The sequence below is a fragment of the Oryx dammah genome, unplaced genomic scaffold, assembly GCF_014754425.2.
Source record: "Oryx dammah isolate SB20612 unplaced genomic scaffold, SCBI_Odam_1.1 HiC_scaffold_11072, whole genome shotgun sequence".
Taxonomy (NCBI): domain Eukaryota; kingdom Metazoa; phylum Chordata; class Mammalia; order Artiodactyla; family Bovidae; genus Oryx; species Oryx dammah.
The window spans coordinates 481,048-489,345 of NW_024080466.1; the positions used below are offsets into that span (position 1 = coordinate 481,048).

Below are 8,298 nucleotides of genomic sequence, written 5' to 3' on the forward strand. Positions count from 1 at the left end.
TATTTTATTTTATTTTTTTTGCATGTCACTGTCCGGTTTTTCAGTACCATTTATTGAAGAGGCTGTCTTTGCTCTATTGTATATTCTTGCCTGCTTTGTCAAAGATGAGGTGCCCATAGGTGCATGTATTTATCTCTGGGATTTATATTTTTTTCCATTGATCTATATTTCTGCTTTTGTGCAGTACCATACTTTCTTCCATACAGTAGAAGTGAGAAATAGATTTGAGGGACTAGATCTGATAGAGTGCCTGATGAACTAAGGACGGAGGTTTGTGACATTGTACAAGAGACAGGGATCAAGACCATCTCTAAGAAAAAGAAATGTGAAAAAGCAAAATGGCTGTCTGAGGCCTTACAAATAGCTGTGAAAAGAAGAGAAGCAAAAAGCAAAGGAGAAAAGGAAAAATATTTCTATTTCAATGCAGAGTTCCAAAGAATAGCAAGAAGAGATAAGAAAGCCTTCCTCAGTGATCAATTCAAAAAACTAGAGGAAAACAATAGAATGGGAAACACTAGAGATCTCTTCAAGAAAATTAGAGATACCAAGGGAACATTTCATGCAAAGATGGGCACAATAAAGGACAGAAATGGTATGGACCTAACAGAAGCAGAAGATATTAAGAAGAGATGGCAAGAATACACAGAAGAACTGTGCAAAGATCTTCATGACCCAGATTATCATGATGGTGTAATCACGTAGAGCCAGACATCCTGGAAGGTGAAGTCAAGTGGGCCTTAGGAAGCATGACTATGAACAAAGCTAGTGGAGGTGATGGAATTCCAGTTGAGCTATTTCAAATCCTAAAAGATGATGTTGTGAAAATGCTGCAGTCAATATGCCAGCAAATTTAGAAAACTCAGCAGTGGTCACAGGACTGGAAAAGGTCAGTTTTCATTCCAATTCCAAAGAAAGGCAATGCCAAAGAATGCTCAAACTACCGCACAATTGCACTCATCTATCACCTTAGCAAAGTAATCCTAATGTATAGTATCATGTCATCTGCAAACAGTGAAAGTTTCATTTCTTTTCCAATCTAGATTCTTTTTACTTCTTTTTCTTCTCTCATTTCCATGACTAGGACCTTCAAAACTATATCAAATAGTGGTGAGAATGGTCATCCTTTTTTTGTTCCTGATCTTAGAGGAAATGTTTTCAGTTTTTCACCACTGAGAATAATGTTTGCTGTGGGTTTGTTATATACGACCTTTATTATGTTGAGGTATGTTCCCTCTATGCCCACTTTTTGGAAAGCTTTTTTTCATAAAGGGGTATTGAATTTTTTTGTTTTAATATGGAATGCTTCACAAAAGTGCATGGCATCCTTGCACATGGGGCCATGCTAATCTTCTCTGTTTCATTTCAATTTTACTATATGTGCTGCCAGAGCCAGCACTGGGTGTTGACTTTTGTCTAAAGCTTTTTCTGCATCTCCTTTCAAGACTCTTTATGTGGATATTACTAATTCTACTTTAGTCTTCATAGCTCTAGGCTTTTCACATTTTATCCTTTTTGCTGCCTTTTGGGGAATTGCCTTATCTCAGTTTTCTTGCAATTCATCTTTAAAGTATCTGCCTGTTACTACCCTGATCCACTATGTTCTTTATTTTGACTTCTTTATCTTCATGTCTAATATTTCCATTGGGTTATTTAAAATTTTTTTCTGTTCTTGTTTCATTTTATTCCTTATCTCCTAAAGAATATCTATCATGCCTAATTTAAAACATTTTAGTTGTTCCAATAATAATTCTTCAAATGATGTATGTTTTCCAGTTTGTTCACTTAAAAAATAAACAACACAGATGTTATACTCCTCAGATGCCTTGTTTATCACTTTGAGCTTGTGTGTTCTTGTTCCTCTGGGGTTATCAGCTGTTCTTTATGGTAATGAACATTGGAGAGGGGATGAAGGCAAGTCCCTGGTCAGTGCCAGTAGCAGCAGACTAGGAAAGGGAGAGGGGAGGAGCCCAGGAACCATAGAGCCCTTACCAATAATTCCTGCTTGCTCCATCCTCTGGGACTGCCTTGGTGGCTGAGATGGTAAAGAATCTGCCTGCAGTGCAGGAGACCTGGGTTCAAATCTGGGAGATACCCCAGAGAAGGGAATGGTAACCCACTCTAGTATTCTTGCCTGGAGAGATCCAAGGACAGAAGAGCCTGGTGGGCTACAGTCCACAGGGTCACAAAGAGTAGGACACTGAGTGACTGATGCTTCCATACACTTTCTGTTTTGAAACATCTTATGCAAGGGGTTATTATCTTGCCTGGCCAAGGTGGGTGGTTTCAGTCAGTTCAGTTCAGTAGCTCAGTCGTGTCCGAGTCTGCAACTACATGGACTGCAATATGCCATGCCTCCCTGTCTATCGCCAACTCCCAGAGCTTACTCAAACTCTTGTCCATTGAGTCAGTGATGCCATCCAACCATCTCATGCTCTGTCATCCCCTCTTCCTCCTGCCTTCAATCTTTCCCAGCATCAGGGTCTTTTCAACTGAGTCAGTTTTTCCCAGCAGGTGGCCAAAGTATTGGAGTTTCAGCTTCAGCATCAGTCCTTCCAATGAATATTCAGGACTGATTTCCTTTAGGATTGACTGGTTGGATCTTCCTGAAGTCCAAGGGATTCTCAAGAGCCTTCTACAACACCACGGTTCAAAAGCATTGATTCTTTGGTTCTCAGCTTTATTGTCCAACTCTCACATCCATACATGATTACTGGAAAAACTATAGCTTTGACTAGATGGACCTCTGTTGGCAAAGTAATGTCTCAGTTTTTTAATATGTCTAGGTTGATCATAGCTTTTCTTTCAAGGAGCAAGCATCTTTTAATTTCATAGTTGCAGTCACCATCTGCAGTGATTTTGGAGCCCAGAAAAATAAAGTCTGTCACTGTTTCCCCATCTATTTCCCATGAAGTTATGGGACCAGATGCCATGATCTTAGTTTCCTGAATGTTGAGTTTTAAGCCAACTTTTTCACTTTCCACTTTCACTTTCATCAAGAGACTCTTTAGTTCTTCTTCATTTTCCTCCATAAGGGTGGTGTCATCTGCATATCTGAGGTTACTGATATTTCTCCTGACAATCTTGATTCCAGCTTGTGCTTCCTCCAACCCAGCGTTTCTCATGATGTACTCTGCATATAAGTGAAGTAAGCAGGGTGACAATATACAATCTTGACGTGTTCCGTTCCCAATTTGGAACCAGTCTGTTTTTCCATGTCCAGTTCTTGACCTGCATACAGATTCCTTAGAAGGCAGGTCAGGTGGTCTGGTATTCCCATCTCTTTATGAATTTTCCACAGTTTGCTTTGATCCACACACTCAAAAGCTTTGGCATAGTCAATAAAGCGGAAATAGATGTTTTTCTGGAACTCTCTTGCTTTTTCTATGATCCAGCGGATGTTGACAATTTGATCTGGTTCCTTTGCCTTTTCTAAATCCAGACTGAACATCTGGAAGTTCATGCTTCACCCTGTTATCCACTATCTTGAATCCCTTGTAGCATCAGAGAAGACAGCCTCCAGGATTATAATCCACAGACCTGTGCTTTGAAGAGTTGAGGATGGGTGGTGCTATCTCTTTTCCAAATTCCTCTACCCTAGCTGGGTTCGTACACTGCTCTGACATTTCCTCTTGGTGATCACAATGGCCTCATTGATTGCTACTGATAACTGTGATATACAGTCAAGAAAAGAGCCTCTAAAGACAAATTGAGCTGAGGCAAGAACAGAATTTAAAAGGCTTTCCTACAGCCTATTCTCAATACATCCCAGGTGGCTCAGATGGTAAAGAATCCACCTGCAGGGCAGGAGACCTCGGTTTGATTCCTCGGTTGGGAAGATCCTCTGGAGAAGGGAATGGCAACCCACTCCAGTAAATCAAGTAAATCAAATTATCCTGCCTGGAGAATTCCATGAACAGAGAAGTCTGTTGGGCTATGTTTCATGGGATTGCAAAGAATCGGACAGGACTTAGCAACTAATGTATGTATTCTCTCACTTCTCATTTCTGGGCTTCAGCTACCCAACTCTCACTCAAGTCTGTTTATGGTGGACATCAGACTCTGCGTTTATCTTATGTTTTTTTTTTTTTATGTTATTGATTCATGCAATCTGTGTTCTCCTCAAGCATCTGTAGTTTTTCTAGGGCTGATTTTGGAGGATGGAGCCAGCAGCTTGTCCTATATTAATTCTTGACAGGGACCAGGTCTGTCTTGCTATTTCTTCTGCCATAGCCCTGCCTCCATTAAAAGCTGTTCAGAGAGGAGGCAAATGTTTGGGAGCAAATTCAAGAAGCCAACCTGTGTTCATTCTGAGAAAAGCAAATCATTCAGGCAGCTGGGAAATCCTGTTCGTTCTCTTAGTAGGGACCAGGGACCTCAATTTGACAGTGGCATTTAGTAGGAAAAGCTCCATCCTTTTAAAATTTTCCAAAAAGACATCTGGGAAATACATTTAAAAATGGATGAAAGTTAAGCAGCTATGTTGTGACGAGAGCCACTTTAGTCAATGAAGTGTAGGATTCAGTTCAGTTCAGTCACTCAGTCGTGTCCGACTCTGTGACCCCATGAATCACAGCACGCCAGGCTTCCCTGTCCATCACCAACTCCCGGAGTCCACTCAAACCCATTCTTACAGTTTAAGACACCATCAATTTTGTATTCTATTAACTGCAGTCAGATAGATTCCTAATGGAACCAAGTCTATTTAATAAGTAAATTAAAGCATGTTTCCTTCAATCCCCATCTTGATTTAATATGCTTAGTAAGTTTTTATCACAAATAAAATGTCGGCTGGTCATCACAAGTCCAAATACATGAACTTTTACCTTTTTGCAATATTTTCATTTTTCCTTTGGATACTTCATTTTGCTGTAGGCAGGACTGGTTTTGTGGGAAAATATTTTGGGCAATATTCTAGAACTTCTGTCTCAGAACAATGCAAGTCAGAATGGTATTCCAAAACATTGCTTTAATCATACTGACATAAAAAAAAATAGTGGTAAAATACATAATAAAACATATTTATTTGTATCATTATCTTTATTAATAAGAGGAATTGTATTTTCCTCTGACATGTTTTCAGAAGTTGGTATGCAGAATCTAATGCTTTTCTTCACTGGGATCTGGTTGATTTTAATATTGTATAACTTTCTGGGACAATAGAGTGATTCAAAGTTTTAAAGGTTATATTCCTTTAACAGTTGGTATAAAATATTGAATATATTCCCCATGTTGCACTATATATCCTTGTAGCTTATTTATTTTATACATAATAGCTTGTACCTCTTAATTCCCTCCCACACCTTGGCCCTCCTCCGTTTCCTCTCTTCACTGGTAAATGGGAATTTGTTTTCAACATATCTGTGAGTCTGTTTCTTTTTTGTTACATTCACTAGTTTGTTATATATATTAGATTTCATATATAAACGATATCATACATTGTATATCTTTGTCTACATGACTTAGTTCACTTAGTGTAATGCCCTCCAAGTCCATTCATGTTGTTGCAAATGGCAAAATTTCATCTTTTTTTTATGACTGAGTAATATTCTCTTCTTATATATACCACATTTTCTTTGTTCATTCATGTGTCAGTGGACCACTAGATTGCTTCTGTATCTTGTGTATTATAATAATGCTGCCATGAATGCTGGAGTGCATGTATCTTTTGGAATTAACTTTTGAGTGGGTTTTTTTTTCTAGATAAATACCCAGGAGTGGAATTGCTAGGTCATATTGTAGTTCTAGGTTGTACAGCATCATTGACTCAATGGACATGAGTTTGAGCAAACTGCGGGAGACAGTGAAGGATGGGGAAGTCTGGACTGCTGCAGTTTGTGGGGTCACAAAGAATCAGAAAAGAATTAGTGAACAAACAATGACAACAACAATAGTTCTCTTTTTAGTGTTTAAAGAAACCTCCATACTATTTTCCTCAGTGGTTGTGCCAATTTACATTCCCACCAACAGTGTACAAAGGGTTCTGTTTCCTCCACGTCTTTGCCAACATTTGTCATTTGCAGCACCTTACACTTTTCCTCACTCTGATGTAAGATGCTTGTTTCAAAACTTAAATTACAGGGCTTGTACTTATTGGTTTTGAACCCCAAGACAGCTAAGTCTCTACTTTCGAATTCTGAGTATGTTGGGGCCTTGGATGGGAAGAAGAGGTCTAGAATCTGGAAGATGGAATTTTGAACGAGCAGGAGGAAAATTCTCTTTAATTGAGAACTTTGATGTGGGATTTCATGGATCAAGAGATCATATAGAAACTCACTGTGAATAACAAATATTTATTGGCATATATAAGAAACTTATCATAGATAATGTGTGAATTCATAAGAGATTGTTTCCTGTCACAGTAAACTCTTTTTAAGTTACTCTAGATGTTCTTAGTCTCATGATGACTGACTTTGTCATCTATTTAAATTTATGCAAAAGTTATATCTCAGCTTTTTTTTAAGTGAAAAACAACAACAACAACAACAACATTCTCCCTAGTCTCATACTCTTATTTTTCCTGGGTTTTGTAACTTAATATAACTTATTTCTCTGAAAATATTCCCTCTCCAAGTTATGTTTTAGACAAAACCATCAGAGTACCAACCTAATGATAGATTTCTAGATAAGTCTGAACAACTGAAACATGTTAGTTTTTAGAAACATTTTGCACACTTCTTTGGTGATGAATTTATGGCTTCTGATACCTTTTCTTCATTGTTTATATATCTAAAATAAAGTGACACTAATGCCATAAAACTGTCCAAGATACACCAGAAAGAAACCTTGAGTGACATACTATATGCAGTGTTTAGTTGCTCAGTCCTATCTGATTCTTTGAAACCCCATTGTAGCCCACCAGGCTCCTCTGTCCATGGGGATTCTCCAGGCAAGAATACTGGATTAGGTTGCCATGCTCTCCTCCAGGAGATCTTCCCAACCCAGGGATGGAACCCATGTCTCCAGCATTGTGGGTGGACTTTTTTTTTTTTTTTAACCATCTGAGCCACGAGGGCTTCCACTCAGGAAGCCCTGAGTGACATGGTAAGCAGAATTCTAAGATGACCACCCTGCCCTGCCCCCCATCATGACGCCCCTTACTCTTGTACAGGCATCAGTTCAGTTCAATTCAGTTGCCTGGTCATGTCTGACTCTTTGTGACCCCATGGACTGTAGCACACCAGGCTTCCCTGTTCATCACCAACTTCTGGAGCTTCCTCAAACTCAAGTCCATCAAAACTGTGATGCCATCCAACCATCTCATCCTCTGTCGTCCCCTTCTCCTCACACCTTCAATCTTTCCCATCATCAGGGTCTTTTCCAATGAGTCAGCTCTTTGCATCAGGTGACTAAAATATTAGAGTTTCAGCTCCAGCAAAAGTCCTTCCAATGAATATTCAGGACTGATTTTCTTTAGGATTCACAGGTTAGATCTCCTTGCAGACCAAGGGACTCTCAAGAGTCTTCTCCAACATCACAGTTCAAAAGCATCAATTGTTTTGTGCTCAGCTTTCTTTATAGTCCAACTCTCACATCCATACATGACTACTGGAAAAACCATAGCTTTGACTAGATAGATCTTTGTAGGCAAAGTAATGTCTCAGCTTTTTAATATGCTGTCTAGGTTTGCCATAGTTTTTCTTTCAAGGAGCAAGTATCTTTTAATTTCTTGGCTACAGTCACCATCTGCAGTGATTTTGGAGCCCAGAAAAATAAAGTCAGGCACTGTGTCCATTGTTTCCCCATCTGTTTGCCATGAAGTGATGGGACTGGATGCCATGATCTTCGTTTTCTGAATATTGAGTTTTGAGCCAACTTTTCCACTCTCTTCTTTCACTTTCATCAAGAGGCACTTCAGTTCTTCTTCACTTTCTGCCTTAAGGATGGTGTCATCTGTGTATCTGAGGTTATTGATATTTCTCCTGGCAATCTTGATTTCAGCTTGTGTTTCATCCAGCTTGGTATTTTGCATGATGTACTCTGCATATAAGTTAAATAATCAGGGTGACAATATACAACCTTGACGTACTCCTTTCCCAATTTGGAACCAGTCTGTTGTTCCATTCTGGTTCTAACTGTTGCTTCTTGACCTGCATGCAGATTTCTCAGGAGACAGGTAAGGTGGTCTGGTATTCCCATCTTTTGAAGAATTTTCCACAGTTTGTTGGGATCTATACAGTCAAAAGCTTTGGTGTAATCAATAAAGCAGAAGTAGAAAATTTCCTGGAATTCTTGCCTGTTCTATGATCCAAAGGATGTTGGCAATTTGATCTCTGGTTCCTCTGCCTTTTCTAAATCCAG

At 39.1% G+C, this 8,298-nt stretch overlaps 1 non-coding gene across 1 annotated transcript; it reads right to left on the minus strand.

Moving 5' to 3' along the window:
* Positions 1–1,288: 1,288 nt before the first annotated feature.
* LOC120860425 lies at positions 1,289–1,396 on the minus strand. Its single transcript, XR_005720322.1, has one exon. It is a non-coding gene; the product is annotated as a U6 spliceosomal RNA (small nuclear RNA).
* Positions 1,397–8,298: the final 6,902 nt, after the last annotated feature.